We start from the raw sequence: 18,156 nt of genomic DNA, 5'->3' as shown, positions 1-18,156 counted from the left end.
TGATGAGGAATGAGAAGGAAAGAAGCCTGAAATACTTTTGCTGCTCGCTGCAGCATCACTGGCCTGGCACCACTCTTGATTTCCACAGGAATGAAACCTGGCCCCTCGTTTGATGGAGTTTGTCCATAACTTATACCTTGCTCAGCTCATTTGGAAGCAATGGCCTAGGATTCCAACTCTGAAATGGCATCATGCTCTCTGGATTCAATTTAACTTCAAAAAGTAAATAGCCTGTTTTGTTTTGACGTCAAAATAGTTCTGATGCTGGAGTGGTTGATATCTGAGGGACTTTTGGCCAGCATAGCCCAGTTGCTGTCAACATGCCCATTATTAAAGCCAAGTTTTTAAACTACTTTCCAAAAATATATGACAAACTACCCTCCTTCACATATGCATAATTCTTAATGTTCACATTGCTGGGAAAGAGCCAAAGCTGCTGTGCTAGAGACACTCATTAGGACCCCAAGAGGCTCTCTTAAAAACATAGACACCTAGAATTGTTTGGGTTGGAAAAGAACTTGAAGCTCATCAAGTCCAACCATCCTCTTTATTGAGGTGATCCTACTCTGGCAGAGGGGCTGGATCAGATGATCTTTCAAGGTTCCTTCCAGTCCCTGACATTCTGTGATTCTAAGGGTGGTGCTAAACCGTGTCCCCCAGTACCACATCTCTGCCTCTTTGAAATACCTCCAGGCATGAGGATTCAACGACCTCTCTTCACCCTTTCAGTGAAGAAGTTTCTTCTCATATTCAACCTAATCCTCCCTTGGTGCAACCTGAGGCAATTTCTTCTATTCCTATTGCTTGTTACTTGAGAGAAGAGATCAACACCAACCTCCATCCATCCATCCTAAGAGATCAACACCAACCTCCATCCATCCTTCCTAAGAGACCAACACCAACCTCCATCCATCCATCCATCCATCCTAAGAGACCAACACCAACCTCCATCCATCCATCCATCCATCCATCCTAAGAGACCAACACCAACTTCCATCCATCCATCCATCCATCCTAAGAGACCAACACCAACATCCATCCATCCATCCTCCTTTCATATTTTTTTTTCTTCCTCATCCCAGTGCCCATGGCTGACAGCCCAGTTTTACTGCAAAGCTTTATTCATCATTTCCTTCCTATTTTATTTTCCTTAGAGGTATTTTCCAACCAAAACAATTCTGTGATTCAATGATTTTTCTTGCATAACCACAAGCAGGAGGAAAGTGAGATTTGTTAAGTCTTAGCCATGTTTATAGAATCATGGAAGCATGGAATCATGGAATCCTGTCTTAGCAAATAAGAGTTTGATGCTCGACAGATAGATGGGAAGAGCTCTATGTGGTTGCCCAAACATCTTCATGCCCCTAAATGGCCTCAGAGTATCTAGGACATAAGATATGCCAGCAGATGGAATGCAGAACTACAGAGTTCTGGACTCTGCTGGACTGGCAGCTGGAGGGGATGAAGAATACCTGAAGGCACTTCAGCAGTAACAGATGCCTTCACTTCAGCAATTGAATCTTGCAACCAGGCTCTGCATTGAGTTCTTTACCTCACCTCTCATCAACACTGCAGCAAAGCACTTCAACAATCTTGGCCTTTATATAATCTCACAAATTCGAATTTGCTTCTGGCCAACAGTTCAGTGCATAGCAAAGAGGAAGTCTGAATATTTTTAATATCTTGATACATCCTTAGCCTAAAGAGGAAGCAGAAAATGACATGCCAGCTACTTTACTGGGTCGTTGCAAAATCCATATCTCCCCTATGCAGCAATCATTCATGCAATGGAAGCCAGAAGGTGATGTTCAGTTCAAGATCTTCAACATGATCTCATATGCTGTGAGAGTTGCTGTGTTGGGGAGGAGCAGGCTTGTGAAACCAAATCAAACTGAACACAGCAGTGAAGTAGAGAAAAGGAAACTGAGCTGAGTATCAGCAAAACTCTTCCTTTCAAACACCTTTATCTCCTCGAGCATAAAGGTAGAGGAGAGAAAGCAGATGTATGAATTGTCCCAAAGAGCCCATTTAAGTGCTTAGAGTCTTGATCAGGGGAGGAATGAGGAAGTAGCAGGATTTGGGTCAGGACCAAGAGTGTTTTTGAAATGCTTCCTTTCCCCTCAGGAATCACTCTGGAAAAGGTAGCTGAGAGAGATGAGAAAAACTAGACTGAACCTCAACAAGGCATTTGTAAGTGCTCCTACTCCTTTTAAATTTCTTATTTGACTTGTTACACATGGAGCAAGAAGAGACTTTGAGGCTGTGGAAGTTGCAGAAAACTGCTCATGGAGACCTCTGTGACATTTCTATCTTTTTGCTTATCACTGCTAGAGTTACAAAGAATCAGTGTGAGAGTGAAAGAAAAAGCACACAGACTGAGGAAGGTATTTGTGTGTGTTGTCCCTGAGTAAATTCCAGCTCCAATTCTGATCTCATTACCAAAACTAATTGCAGTTTCAAACAGTGCTACAAATGACATCTCTATGTAAGTGCCCAGGGACCAGTTAAAGGAGATTTGCAGTCTGGAAAATGTTGGTAGAGATGTTTTATACAGTTTTAACTGTATTATTATTGTTGGTATATAATTGTTGTATTGAACTGTATTAGAGTCATAGAATCAACCAGGTTGGAAGAGACCTCCAAGATCATCCAGTCCAACCTAGCACCCAGCCCTGTCCAATCATAGAATTATAGAATCAAAACCAGATTGGAAGAGACCTCCAAGACCTTTCAGTCCAACCTAGCACTCAGCCCTGTCCAATCATAGAATCATAGAATCAAAACCAGGTTGGAAGAGACCTCCAAGACCTTTCAGTCCAACCTAGCACCCAACCCTGTCCAATCATAGAATCAACCAGCTTGGAAGAGATTTGAGGTAGAGCTTTGTAAAGGTGTTTGGTGAAAATATGATAAAGACAGTGTAGAATCATAGAATCAACCAGGTTGGAAGAGAACTCCAAGATCACCCAGTCCAACCTAGCACCCAGCCCTATCCAATCATAGAATCATAGAATCAACCAGGTTGGAAGAGATTGGAGGTAGAGCCTTGGAAAGGTGTTTGGTGAAAATATGATAAAGAGAGTGTAGAATCATAGAATCAACCAGGTTGGAAGAGACCTGCAAGCTCAGCCAGTCCAACCTAGCACCCAGCCCTGTCCAGTCAACCAGACCATGGCACTCAGTGCCTCAGCCAGGCTTTGCTGAACACCTCCAGGGACGGTGACTCCACCACCTCCCTGGGCAGCCCATTCCAATTGAACTTGGTTAAGTCAAAACACCTCCTGGAGCTGGATTAAATTCAGCAGGGGTTTATCTGGAGGCAGAAAGAGGGAGGAAGTTTATTTTTCAGTATCCTCAGAAGGAAATAGTTCTGGTTTTCCTTGTAGGGATGAAACATATGAATCATAACTCCATCCCAATTTTTTTTTTCCTGTATAACTTTAAAAGAGTGAAAACAGAATTTCATTATTTAGATTTTTGTCAAAATGAAACATTTGAGGCAAGAGTTGATGATGAATTTTGTTTGCACTGAAAATGTTGACCGTTTCAAGTTGTGCTTGCAATCCCCATGAAGACAAATGTCCAAATTGCCCAACGTCCTGCGCCGTGGAACTTCTGCCCTCTCCTTAGTTTGCTTGGAGAAATGAGCTATGAAGTGTGAGAGGATGAATTAGTTTCCATGTCCGTTCAGCCCCAGCTATCTACATTCAAGAGAGGTTTTGGTTACTTCCAGTTATGATGACAATTGACAATGAGTTCCAGCTGCAGCGTTGCCATCTGCCTACTGCAGTCTGTCTTTCACCCATCAGCAGCAGTCTAGCTGGGTTGGAGTTCAATGTGGCAACTTAGACACCCAAACTACCATTTCAAAACCAGCTCTAAAAACTCACACACTCCACTGTCCTTCATATGCCAGCAAAGTGAAGGGTTGTGCTTGAGATAGAATCAACCAACCTGGTTGGAAGAGACCTTCAAGATCATCCAGTCCAACCTAGCAACCAGCCCTAGCCAGTCAACTAGACCATGGCACCAAGTGTCTCATCCAGTCTTCTATTGAACACCCCTAGGGATGGTGGCTCCACCACCTCCCTGGGCAGCCCATCCCAATGGCAAATCACTCTCTGTGAAGAACTTCCTCCTAACATCCAGCCTAGACCTCCCCCAGCACAACTTGAGACTGTGTCCCCTTGTTCTATTGCTGGTTGTCAGGGAGAAGAGACCAACCCCCATCTGGCTACAACCTCCCTTGGAAAGAAGCTTGACCTTATGTTCTTTCCTGAAATGAGGCAATTTCAAATAGGATTTTTTTTCCTTTACTTTTTTTTCAAATGGAAAATGTCTGCTCTGAACCCTTTGTAGCTTTCAAGATTTTTACCTCACTGTTCAGCTCTTACAGAATTTGAAATTAGAAACTAACATAAACTATTTGTTTTGGATTCACTTGGATTTTTTTTCCCCCCTCTATTTTCTGCACCTTTTAAAAATACCTTGGGACTTAGGAGATGTTTGGCAAGGGTTCTGAGGACCTGTCTGCCAGCAAAGAAAATAGAATTACTAATCTGGTGAGAAGCAGATGGATTACAAGAGGTACCTGGCGTGGGACAGATGTGAAAATGAAGAGCAGGAGAATGGATCTCTGCCTGCAGCCTTTCAGGAAAGTATTTCACTGAACATGAGCATCACCCGAAAAAGAGAGGTCTTCCATTACCTATAAATGCAGTAAACATTCAGGGTTTCAGGAAACTGGGCATGAGTTTTGCCTGTGGATGTCCACACATGATTTCCTACTACTGCACAATGAAGTTTCTGCCCTCTCCTGGTTGGAGAAAACGATTTCCTGTGTCTTTCCTGTCTCCTGGTGCTTGTGGCAGCTCCAAGGCTGACCTCACACCACGATCACACCCCCGATCCTTTCCATCACCTTCATGTTGGCCAACCTCTAATTGAGGGTCACAATGAGTCTGTCATCCAAAGAAACTCAGGGAAAGGAATCCAAATATCACCAATGAAGTGCATGGACACAGATGGACCAAGGCACAAAGTGCTGCAACGCTGAGCTCATGCTTACATGTGGCTGCTGGGAATCCTGTAGACAAAGACTGTTATAGGCAGAACTTCTACTTCCTTTCTTCTCAGGTGGACTCTTCCTTGGAAAAGTTGCTGTCCCTGGAGGTGTTCAAAAATAGACTGGATGAGGCACTTAGTGCCATGGCCTAGTTAATTGGACAGGGATGGGTGCTAGGTTGGACTGGCTGAGCTTGGAGGTCTCTTCCAACCTGCTTGATTTTATGAGTCTATGATTATCAGTTTTGCATGTTCAGTTTTGGGCACCTTATTACAGGAGGGATGTGGAGGTGCTGGAGTGAGTGCAGAAGAGGGCAATAAAGCTGAGGAAGGGCCTGGAGAATAAATCTTATGAGGAGCAACTGAGGGAACTGGGGATGGTTAGTTTGAAAAAGAGGAAGCTGAGGGGAGACCTCATCACTGTCTACAGCTACCTGATTCTTCACAGAAGTAAGCACATCTTACATGCATGACAAACAATTACATGCACAAGTATTGTGTCAGTGTAGTCCCACTGACATCACTGGACTTAGTCACTGATATCTTGATGCACATGGCCACCATGCACCCTTCAACAAAATAGGGCACAGCATAGCAGGAAAGATGGAAAAGGTCCTTAGGCACTGGGATAGTAGTGACTCCAAGATCAAACTCTTCCTTTGCAAACTGAATGGGGGTATTTTACAGCGAGCCAGGGCTGAGGCAGAAAAGAGCAGCCTTGGGTGGAGACAAGAGGCTGGAACATTCAGGGCAGAAGTTTGTACGAGGTCATGAACAGATCTCTTTAGCCTTACAGGAGAATCAGGAGAGCAGAGCATTTCCCTGGTCTACTTAGTGAGCACCTGGGATACTAAGGATAGTATCTAAGGGTGGACCCTCTGGAAGGCAAAGATTAGACATTAGAATAGGTTGCCCCTGAAGGCAGTGAAGTCACCATGCCTGGAGGTGCTCAAGAAACATGGACATGGCACTCTGGGACATGCTTTGACAGTTGGATTCGACCATCTTAGAGGGCTTTTCCAACCAATTGTTCCAAACCAATTCTATGATTCTGTGCTCTGCCTCTCAGGGTTACTTTCTCCATCTACTAGAGACTGCTGTGAGAAATGATCACAGAAGGATTTTTGCTTTTCTCTCTTTCCCCTGACTTTGCCTGACAAACATCAGGAGCTGTACAAACACAATGCTCAGAGGCCAACTGGAAAGGCAGGTAGGGAAAGCCAATACCTGCATCCTAGCAGCTCCACTTCACTGCCACGGAGTCAGTGGCCAGAAAAAGTCTGAAAATCAGACAGCACCTTTTCCTTCTGACTTGAATCATTTAAAGCCACTGCCCACCTTTTGAAAGAGGGCTCCTTTTTCTGTTTGCTTTTAAAGCAACCCATAGAATTCCATGACTTGGATGTGAGACGGAGTGGAAATGGCCACGCCGAAACCAACGAGGCGCTCTTGCTTGATGGGTGTCACCAGAGCATCATGCTCTGTGCTAATTTCTCAGCTTGTGAACAGACATATTCCAACTGACAGTTGAAAGTGGGCTGCAGATTCCACTTAAAACATGATTTTCGTGCCGAGTAATGAGGGCAAAACACAAACCAATTCTGGCAGTTAAACTACGCACTTAAACCTTTCATAGTGTTGTCAAACACTATAATCCTTCAAAAATCTGAGTTTGAATAGCCTCAATATTTTATTTAATGAATTTTAAATCCCATAATTACCATAATTAAGACACTCCTTTTGGATTATGGTAGTGTGCTGCTCAACGAGAGAAAGCTGTAGGCGCTTTTCACTCAAGATTTCCCTGAATGCAAATGATATGTGCAGCTCATTTGGAATTCTTCATGATGTCATTCACAGGAGGATTTCTTTTTTTTCCTTTCAAGAATACAGCAGGCAGCTTTGGTCTCTAGGATCATCCAAGGGAAGGCTCAGATGGAAAGGGCTTCATTATTCATTAAGTGCGACATAGCTGGTAAAAGGCCTGGAACACAAACCCTGTGAGGGGAGGCTGAGGGAGCTGGGGGTGTGCAGCCTGCAGAAGAGGAGGCTCAGGGCTGGCTTCATTGCTGTTTACAACTACCTGAAGGGAGACTGTAGCCAGGTGGGGTTGGTCTCCTCTGCCAGGCAAGCAGCAAAAGAACAAGGGGACACAGTCTCAAGTTGTGCCAGGGGAGGTCTAGGCTGGATGTTGTGAGGAAGTTGTTGTCAGAGAGAGTGATTGGCATTGGAATGGGCTGCCCAGGGAGGTGGTGGAGTCACTGTGCCTGGAGGTGTTCCAGAAAAGCCTGGCTGAGGCACTTAGTGCCATGGTCTGGTTGACTGGCTAGGGCTGGGTGCTAGGTTGGACTGGCTGAGCTTGGAGGTCTCTTCCAACCTGCTTGATTCTATGATTCTATGATTATCAGTTTTTGGCACCTCATTACAGGAGGGATGTGGAGGTGCTGGACCAAGTGCAGAAGAGAGCAACCAAGCTCAGGAAGGGCCTGGAGAATAAATCTTATGAGGAGCAACTGAGGGAGCTGGGGATGGCTGAGGAGAGGCTGAGAGGAGACCTCATCACTCTCTATAGCTACCTGACAGGACATCGTGGAGAGGCTGCTGCTGGTCTCTTCTCACGGGTAAACAGTGGCAGAATAAGAGGGCATAGCCTCACACTGCAACTGGGTAGGTTTAGACTGGACATTAGTGTGATGGTTTGGGTGTTACCCACCCCACTCACACTCAAGAAAATCACCCAAACTAGACCCATCCAGTTGGAAATTGAATGAAGCTTTATATTTACAGCTTAGCACAAGATACAAGCAGGTATTTACAATCTGTACAGCTATAGGCAGAATATACAAGTTAAAAGCTAATACAGAAACACAACAGCCCTCCCAGAAGCCTGAGTCCCCAGGAGGGGCTCCAAACCACCCTTCTGCCTTCCTCCCACCTCTCTGCCTTAACCCAGATCTTGCCTTATGTTCAAGGTGAGTTTTGAGGGTTGGATTAGTCAGGTAGGTTAGAGAGAGAAGTGCAGCCCAAAGCACCCAGAGAGCAACTCTGTTATCTATGTTTGTGTCCCTGTTTTTATACATCTCAGCAAGCCTATGAGTGCAGCAGCCATCACCATTGTTTCCTTTGAAGTAGTCATCAGCATTGTTTCTTTTTCACAGCCTATCATCTAATTCTTCTCACCAAAATATCCCAGCTAGGCTCAAACTAGCACGATTAGGAAACACTTTTCCCAGCAAGAGTGGTCAGGAATTGGGATGGGGTGTTCAGGGATGTGGTGGAGTCACCAACCCTTCATATGTTTAAAAGTCATTTGGATGCGGTGCTTGAATATATGGTTTAAGGGTGAACTTCATAGAGTAGGGTTATCAGTTGGACTTGGTGATTCTGGGGGTCTATTCCAATCTGAATGTGTCTGTGATTCTGTGATGACAGAAGCATAGAATGCATCAGGTTGAAAGGGATCATCTTGTCCAACATCACTGCAGTAAGCAGGGAAATCTTTAACTAGATCAGGCTGCTCAGAGCCCCACCAAGTTTGAGCTTCAATGTCTCCAGGATGGTGTCTCCCTAACTTCTCTGGGCAACCTGTCCCAATATTTCACTGCCATCGCTGTGAAGAACTTCCTCCTAGCATCCAATCTAAATCTATCCTGCTCCAGTGGCAGTGAGTTTAGTGGAAGTGATGCTGCAAGGCCAGCAAGGTGGCCTGTGCATGCATGATCTCCATAGGAACAGGTATTGCCACATCAGCAGGGAGAAATTAGGGTTCCTTGTGGCTCTGTGGCTACAAGCACTTTGCATTTAGCAATTTAAAAGGTTTCACAGCAAACAAATCAATATCTATGAGAGACAACTCTGCTTCACACCCAGATCTGCAATTCCCAGCACTGTCAAAGGCATCTCCAAGGACAGTACGAGAAGCATGATGCTCATTTGTCCTAATAGCTGTATGGCTGTAACTAGCTGCCCCCATGTCAATTAACACCAGTGGAAAGATAATGAAGTCATTGGCAGACTACATTTAAAGGGCTACAGGGTATGAAACAAGTATTTGACACAGGGCAGAACAACAATAACAGAATAAAAACATAATAGAAACAAACGAAACCATCAACAACAACAACCACCACAACTAGTTTTGTTTAGAAGACCTAGGGAAATAAAGTTTCCATTTCATGAAGAAGGTTCCAGTCAAAATTAGGAGTTGTAGGTAGCAGGAAAAGGTTCTTAGCAAGAGATGCCACTAAAAGCTTTAGCTGGCATTCCTTTGGCATCTTGAAGGTGAGATGAGTTCTGAATTCCTAATTCAATGTAACATAGAATCATAGAATAGAATCAACCAGGTTGGAAGAGACCTCCAAGATCATCCAGTCCAATCTAGCACCCAGCCCTAGCCAGTCAACCAGACCATGGCACTAAGTGCCTCAGCCAGGCTTTGCTTCAACATCTCCAGGGACAGCGACTCCACCACCTCCCTGGGCAGCCCATTCCAATGCCAATCACTCTGTCCATGAAGAACTTCCTCCCAACATCCAGCCTAGACATCTCCTGGCACAACTTGAGACTGTGTCCCCTTCTTCTGTTGCTGCTTGCCTGGCAGAAGAGACCAATCTTCACCTGACTTACAGCCTCCCTTCAGGTAGTTGTAGCCAGCAGTGAGGTCTGCCCTGAGCCTCCTCTTCTGCAGGCTGCACACCCCCAGCTCCCTCAGCCTCTCCTCATAGGGCTGTGCTCCAGGCCCCTCACCAGCTTTGTCATCCTTCCCTGGTCACATTCCAGTGATTCAACATCTCTCTTGAATTGAGGAGCCCAGGACTGGACACAGCACTCAAGGTGTGGCCTGAGCAGTGCTGAGTACAGGGGCAGAATAACCTCCCTTGTCCTGCTGGCCAATAATGTTCCTGAACACTATTTAATATTTTCTGTACTGGGATGAAAACTTGCAGTGAGGCTTAGATGAGTGATGCCTTCGGAACTTAGGCATCCATCTAAGTCTTAAACTGATTCAAACTCTGTGCCCTAAATATTTATTCTCATTCCCTAACTGTTGAACTGCCCAGTTTTCTTTCCATTTTAGGCTGGTCAAAATAAAAGAAATCAGGTAGACACTTTAATTCTTTTGAGAAAGATCTTTGGGCCAACATTTTTCAAAGGCATTCAGGAAAATGAAGAGATGAGTACCCAAAAAGCAGGACAGAGAAGGACATTAAGGCAAGGTGAGAGTCTGACTCACAGAATTAGTCAGGTTGGAAGGGACCACAAGGATCTAACCCCCCTGCCAAGCTCAGGGACACCCTACCCTAGAGCAGCCTGGCCACAGCCTCATCCAGCCTGGCCTTAAACATCTCCAGCCATGGGACCTCAACCACCTCCCTGGGCAACCCATTCCAGCCTCTCACCACTCTCATGCTCAACAACTTCCTCCTCACAACCAGTCTGAATCCCCCCATCTCCAGCTTTGCTCCATTTCCCCTAGTCCTGGCACTCCCTGACAGCCTAAAAAGTCCCTCCCAGCTTTTTTGTAGGCCTCCTCCAGATTCTGGCAGGCCACAAGAAGGCCACCTGGGAGCCTCCTCTTCTCCAGATTGAACAGCCCAAACTCTTTCAATCTGTCCTCTTAGCAGAGCTGCTCCAGCCCTCTGGTCATCCCAGTGGCCCTTCTCTGGACACACTCCAGCATTTCCACATCCCTTTTGTAATGGGGGCTCCAGAACTGGATGCAGTACTCCAGGTGGAGTCTATTTAACCATCAAGATTAGCCTACAATGAGAACTGGCACAGACTTACTGATTGAAGCAAAGTTAAGCTGATGCTCAACCAAACCAGCCTGTGACCTGAAAAGGATGAAAAATATTTTCATTTACCCCAAAGCAGCATTTTAAAAACATTGAACCATTTCATTCACCTTTGATTTTGTCCAGAAAACTTCTCTTTTGTCTGTGATTAAAATCCTATACTTCAAGGCATGTTTCCTACAATATATCCTGTTTCTCAGGTGCTGGAGGCATGCCCTGGAGAGTATTATTCCTTACTTAGTGTGTGTCAGACCACATTTGACACAGTCCATTACACTGACACAAGATTTATCCTTCTGATAAAAAAAGCAAAATCTTCAGCTGGGCAAAGAGACCTCAGACTAAAGTTCGAGAGCAGTTCAGAGTGAAAAATATCTGGGGTTTAAAACACTGCAAGCCCAGAGGTTGTGTTTGTGGTGCCTGTGCTAGCATTAAGATATCATTTAAAAGGCCAAAGAAAGGCAAATGATTGTATTAGCTCTATCTCCAGGCCAGCTAGAGAGGTACTGATTACTTGCCCTATCTCCTACAGACAACAGAAACTTCACCCTGCAAAATCAGACACTCTAATTTAAGAGGAGTCTGTCTCCGTGGTTAAGTGATTACACTGTTGAAAGGAAGCTGCTGTGAGAAAAGGAACACTTCATCTTAAAGCAATATAGCCCAAAAGACTTTGAACTCAAAGCCTTTGGTTCCCAGCTATACATTAAATAGCATCAAGGTCAATACAATGACCAATGGAAGAGTTTACTAATAGAAGAGAACAGAAATTTAATGGGAAGAGTAAAGACTGAAAGAGAGCTCTCCACAGATCACAGAATCATGGATGACCTGGGTTGGAAGGATGCTGTTGCCTTTCAGCTGCTCTTGCACAGAATGGGTATCCAGAACTTACACTGCTCTGTAATCCCTCAGCAATGAAACCTGTCACAGTTTACTAGCAGAGCCAGCTAGCAGATCACTGCTAATACTACAGTTGCCTCCTCATGGTATTTTGTCATCACTTGCTTCTTTCTATCTCTGCAATTCTTCTTGCAAGCCAAACTCAGCACCCACCAGCCCTCTGAGAGGCTGTCCCAGCCAGCCAACTTCTGCTTTAGCATCTTGAAGAACTGTGATTGAGATGAGCCTATCTCCAGCTGCTGGTTTCCTAATTAAACACAACATTAGGTAATACTTTCAGACTTAGTCATTGCAGGCAGCAGGAAAAAGTTCTTAGCAAGAGGTGTCAATGCAAGCTTTACTTAGCATCCCTTCAGCATCTTCAGACAATCACTGAATTGCCAGGCTTGGAAGGGACCTCAAGGATCATTTAGTTCCAATCCCTGTCATGGGCAGGGACACTTGTCACTAGATCTCTGAATCGTAGAATCAGTCAGGGTTGGAAGGGACCACAAGGATCATCTAGTTCCAACCCTTGCCATGGGCACAGACACTTGTCACTAGATCATAGAATCATAGAATCAGTCATGGTTGGAAGGAATCACAAGGATCATCTAGTTCCAACCCTTGCCATGGGCACAGACACTTGTCACTAGATCATAGAATCATAGAATCAGTCAGGGTTGGAAGGGACCGCAAGGATCATCTCGTTCCAATCCCTGCCATGGGCAGGGACACCCTACCCTAGATCATGCTGGCCAGAGTCTCATCCACCCTGGCCTCAAACACCTCCAGGGATGGGTCCTCAACCACCTCCCTGGGCAACCCATTCCAGGCTCTCACCACTCTCATGCTGAAGAACATCTTTCTTGTGTCCAGTCTGAGATCTGGTTGCCCAGAGCCCCATCCAGAACTAGAGTTGAGATGAGTTCTGGTTTCAGCTGCTGGTTTCCTATTTCAACATAACATTATCCAATACATTTTGTCCTGGGATGAAAATTTGCTGTGAAGCCTGGATGAGCTCTGTGTGAAACCTCACGGAAGCCTTCAGGACCAAAGTGTCCTAAAGTACAGGTTCAAACTTCGTGCCCTAAATATTTATTTTCATTCCCTCAACATCTGCTTCTTACTAAGGACTTTCTCTCTTGTGCCCAACACCTAGCAGAAAGGAGAAAGTGTCCTTCTTAAAGGTAGAATTAAAGCACTGACCAAACACAGCACTTAGGCACAACCCAGACCAGAAGCAAATCAATAGGACTCCTCACTCATTCACATGCTTACAGTTAAGTGTATACCTTAATGCTTCCCTGGGTGTGAGCCAGAGGACAGCAGTAAATTGAGCTGAGATCCCAGAAATTGCATTCCTTTTACTGAGGCTAATTTCACCCTTTGAATTAGCAGATGAGACATTCCACAGCACAAAGAAAGACACCTAATCAAGACACTGACAATTGGAGAGAGCCTTTTCTTTCCATTTCTCTGTGTGCAACTGAATAAAGAAAAAGGAAGAGAGAAATCCAAAAGAAGCAAGGGCTTGGCACCTCTGCTGCAGAAAATTCCTCAGCGCTGGACATGGTGGCTGAGCTCTCAGGTTACATTACATCAAGCAGAGGTTCTTTAAAGAAAGGTCTCTGGCGCATAAAGGTCTTAGCAATTAGAACAGAAAGGGAGAGACAAGGGCAAAAACTGGGATACAAGCTGAGTTCTGATAGAAAGTCAGAAATAAATCACTGAATCACAGAATGTTAGGGGCTGGAAGGGACCTCAAAACATCATCCAGGTCAACCCCCTGCTCCCGCCAGAGCAGGATCACCTACACCAGATTTCACAGGAACACATCCAGGCAGGTTTTGAATATCTCTAGAGAGAAAGATTCCACAACCTCCCCCCCACCCCAGATAAGTAAGGTTGGGATATAACTCTAAGAAGTAACAGTTCTACTTCCTTCTTCTTCCCCTGTACTCAGCACTGGTCAGGCCACACCTTGAGTGCTGTGTCCAGTTCTGGGCTCCTCAATTCAAGAGAGATGTTGAGGTGCTGGAAGGTGTCCAGAGAAGGACAACAAAGCTGGTGAGGGGCCTGAAGCACAGCCCTGTGAGGAGAGGCTGAGGGAGCTGGGGGTGTGCAGCCTGGAGAGGAGAAGGCTCAGGGCTGAGCTCATTGCTGTCTGCAACTACCTGAAGTGACATTGTAGCCAGGTGGGGGTTGGCCTCTTCTGCCAGGCAAGCAGCAACAGAACAAGGGGACACAGTCTCAAGTTGTGCCAGGGGAGGTCTAGGCTGGATGTTAGGAGGAAGTTGTTGTCAGAGAGAGTGATTGGCATTGGAATGGGCTGCCCAAGGAGGTGGTGGAGTCACTGTCTCTGGAGGTGTTGAAGCAAAGCCTGGCTGAGGCACTTAGTGCCATGGTCTGGTTGACTGGCTAGTGCTGGGTGCTAGGTTGGACTGGCTGATCTTGGAGGTCTCTTCCAACCTGCTTGATTCTATGATTCTATGATTTACTGCACCATGTAAGCACCTCCCATCACTTCAGAAGATGATTTGAACAAGACCTTTCCTATCACATAGAACTGTCAAGGTTGGAAGAGACCTTTGAAATCATCACATCATGAGTCCTTCAACCACATCTTCATCGAGGAATCACAGACACTTGAATGTTTGGGTTGAGCAAACCTGCCTAATATCTCAGGACAAACTAAAGCTTGGAATATATAAGTATTCCACACATATTATCTCAATACACCTCTTACTCCAATCCTACAGGACATCCTGTTTGAATTCCTGACTTCTTGATGCCATATGTTTATTTTTGTGCTCTTTACCCTTCTTTTTAACCTCTATGAAATAATACCTAGGGAGACATTGTTCCAGAAGAAATCTCACTTGACATTTTGCCCTGTACCATTGAGTAGAAATCGTTTGCATTCCAGATTTTCATCTTAGGTTTTAGTTTCAGATCAAGTGAAAAATGTTTCTGAGACACAGCATTTTCCTGTGGACAGGAAAACACTGAGGACATTTACATGTTGAAGAGACAACTCAGAGTGTAAGCTAAGCATTTTGCCTGTATACAACAACACTTGACTGCCTCCATCCTTCTCTGGGGCCAGCAAGTAAAGCCATGGATTTCAGTCTGTCACATGTGTGATAACTGACAGCAGTGTCTGACCAGAGGCATTCAAGAATTGGAGGCTCTCATTCACTGTTTTTTTTTTTCTACCATGTCCCACAGCTGGGCCAGATCCTCAGCTGGACTCCACACACGAGCCTCAGGTTCAGCAGTTCAAAACATGACAGAAATGCTGCAAGTCAGAGGAGACCTCTAAATAAAACCTTTTCCTCTCTGTCTTTTTTCTTTTTCTTGTTTTCAATTTTTTCCTTTTTTTCCACCCCTTTTCTTTTTCTTCATTAATGTTTTTCTCTTACAACAGCTTTTGCCATGTGTACAAATGTATGATGGTGCCCTTTGTGGTTTAGCTTTCGTATCATCATAAAATCACAGAATAGATGGGAAGGGACCTTCAAGACCATCCAGTTCCAACCCTCCTGCCATGGGCAGGGACACTAGCCCAGGCTGCTCAAGATGTCATTCCATCCCCAGGGAGGGGGCATCCATAACCTCCTTGGGCATCCTATTCCAGTGTCTCACCACCCTCACTGGAAAGAATTTCTTTCTAATCTCCAGTCTAAATCTGTCCTCTTCCAGCCATTCCCTCCTCATCCTACCCCTACACTTTTGCCTCAGTTCTGCAAGTAGCTTACATACAGCTTCTTGTATTTTGCAGGGTAACAACATCAAATCCATTAAAGAAGTGATGCCTTTTGTAACCCAACCTAAAAGAAACAATCAGAGACATATTAAAAGCTGAGATCAGGACTACAGGTGATTATAGCAATCAGTTACAGAGCTGGAGATTAATGTGGAAACATTAAAAAGGAGTTACAATGGAGAACTTTCTTCTGATCAGAGATCTGAGAGTTTTTTTCCTCTAAAGAATGGGGAAAACTTTTCTGTTTGGCAAAAAGAAAAGAAGAATATGTCTGAAGAGTAACAGCCTGGCAGAGCAGGACAGAGATTGTGTCCAAGCAGACTATGGGAGAGGAGCCAGTTAACTTGTCCAAGGTTCAGAGAATGCTCCCTGGACCATTCCATCCCTTACAACAAGCATGGTGATCAGCACCTAACACAGCTTGTCCCAAGTGAAATAACCTCTTGGTAGGAAAAATGGAACAGGAGACAAGCAGAGCACATCCTATCTAGTTTGTAACTACTGAAACCAGCAGCTGAGCTTGCACTGCCAAGCAGAGCCCTGAGGTGCTCCCAGAGTGCCACACTGCTTGCCTGGCACCAGCTTCAAAACACACCCATTTGCTCCCTTAGGTCATTGCCCATAAAACCAAAAACAAACCCAGCAAACAAAACAAAATCCCCACAACAAAACCCAAACAAACAAAAAAACCCACAAAGAAACAAAACTCCAAGCAGGGCCAACAAAAACCAAACAGACACACACCAAAAAAAGAGCCAAACAAAAAAACCCACAAAGACACAAAACTCCAAACAAGGCCAACAAAAATCAAACAGACACACACCAAAAAAAAGCCAAACAAACCAAAACCACAAAGTCACAAAACTCCAAACAAGGCCAATAAAAAACCAAACAGACACACACCAAAAAAAAAAGTGCCAAACAAGTGGAGCATCTTCTGGAGTATCTTCTCCCCTTGTAGGTCTTTGTAATCTCCCTGGTATTTCTCTTCCATTCCATTGCTAGGGATAATCTCTTCCCTCTGCAACAACAGTTGCTGAGAGGTCTGAGACCTTCCCAGCTTCATCCCTCATCCAAGAGCTCAGGGCAAGACCTTTGGTTGTCATCCACTGCAAAGGCAGGTGAGCACACTCAGCAGTTTTTTGCACTGGCCAGTGGCTCAGTGCAGGTTGTGAAATGGCCTTCAAAAAGGCTTGTAAATGCTTTAGGCTTGCCAAGCCTCTAGGCCAACTCAAACCAGTTGTAGCCTTCATGCAAGGACAGTTTTCCACTATTAAATCCCACCACCTGGCCACAGACATCTTCTATCTCAGTGGCAGATACAAAAGGCTGATCAAAACTACACTAATTTCATTTGAGTCCTTAATCCTTTCAATATTCAGTCCCAGATCCTTTAATGTTTGAGCACACTCAGATTCCTCAAATACATTTAGAATTAAGTTATTTAGGTTAAGCAAGCTGAAGGGAAGTAGTTTGGAGATGTCTGTTTTCAATCTGTAGTGGAGAAACTCAGGACTGGGAGGCACAGCTGGTATCCCTGGGTAGTGAGTCATCAGAAGGGCCACAGAAAACGTGTTGCTTTCTGGTTACAGGCTGATGAAATTAAAGTAAAGATGAACATGAGTGCCTACATCGTTGGAAGTGCCATTCAGGTTCTTGTGATAAATGTGTTTTTAAACTGCCTAGCTCAAGAGGATGTTTTCTCCCTCTGTAGCTCTTAAAGCCTAAAATCACAGCACCAATTCTTCTGCAGTTAGTATGTTACCCTTAATTTCACATGTACAACAGGGCTTCAGCTTTCCTCTTCCATTCCACCATTATTCCCTGCCCCACAAAAACAGTGCCAGGATTTTAATCTTAGGAGGCAGGCATACAATAGCAAATCCTTCTCAAAAATCCATTTCATAGAATCATAGAATCAACTAGGTTGGAAGAGACCCCCAAGCTCAGCCAGTCCAACCTAGCACCCAGCCCTAACCAGTCAACCAGACCATGGCACTAAGTGCCTCAGCCAGCCTTTGCTTGAACACCTCCAGGGATGGCGACCCCACCACCTCCCTGGGCAGCCCATTCCAATGCCAATCACTCTCTCTGCCAACAACTTCCTCACAACATCCAGCCTAGACCTCCCCTGGCACAACTTGAGACTGTGTCCCCTTGTTCTGGTGCTGGCTGTCTGGCAGAAGAGACCAACCCCACCTGGCTACAACCTCCCTTCAGGTAGTTGTAGACAGCAATGAGCTCTGCCCTGAGCCTCCTCTTCTGTAGGCTGCACACCCCCAGCTTCCTCAGCCTCTCCTCATAGGGTTTGTGTTCCAGACCTTTCACCAGCTTCGTTGCCCTTCTCTGGACACCTTCCAGCACCTAATGAACACTCCTAGCAATGTGTTTCCTTGATAGATCAGGCTTCTAATGAGGATGGTCTTACCAGAAATCTCAGTTTCCCCTGGTAATTAATAAGCACCCCCTTAAAAACTTGCTGGATCACAGAGTTATTTCACACATGCACCCAGTTCAGCAAGTTCACCAAGACAGGTTCATGTTTTCACTTGACAGCAAATACTATTTAAATACCTTGTCAAGATACCTCTCTACAAACATCCTTGATTGCTAGGCAGATCTGCAGGTGAAAAACTTCATTGAGGT

Source organism: Pogoniulus pusillus, chromosome 11, assembly GCF_015220805.1.
Source record: "Pogoniulus pusillus isolate bPogPus1 chromosome 11, bPogPus1.pri, whole genome shotgun sequence".
NCBI lineage: Eukaryota > Metazoa > Chordata > Aves > Piciformes > Lybiidae > Pogoniulus > Pogoniulus pusillus.
This window is presented reverse-complemented; position numbering follows the sequence as displayed.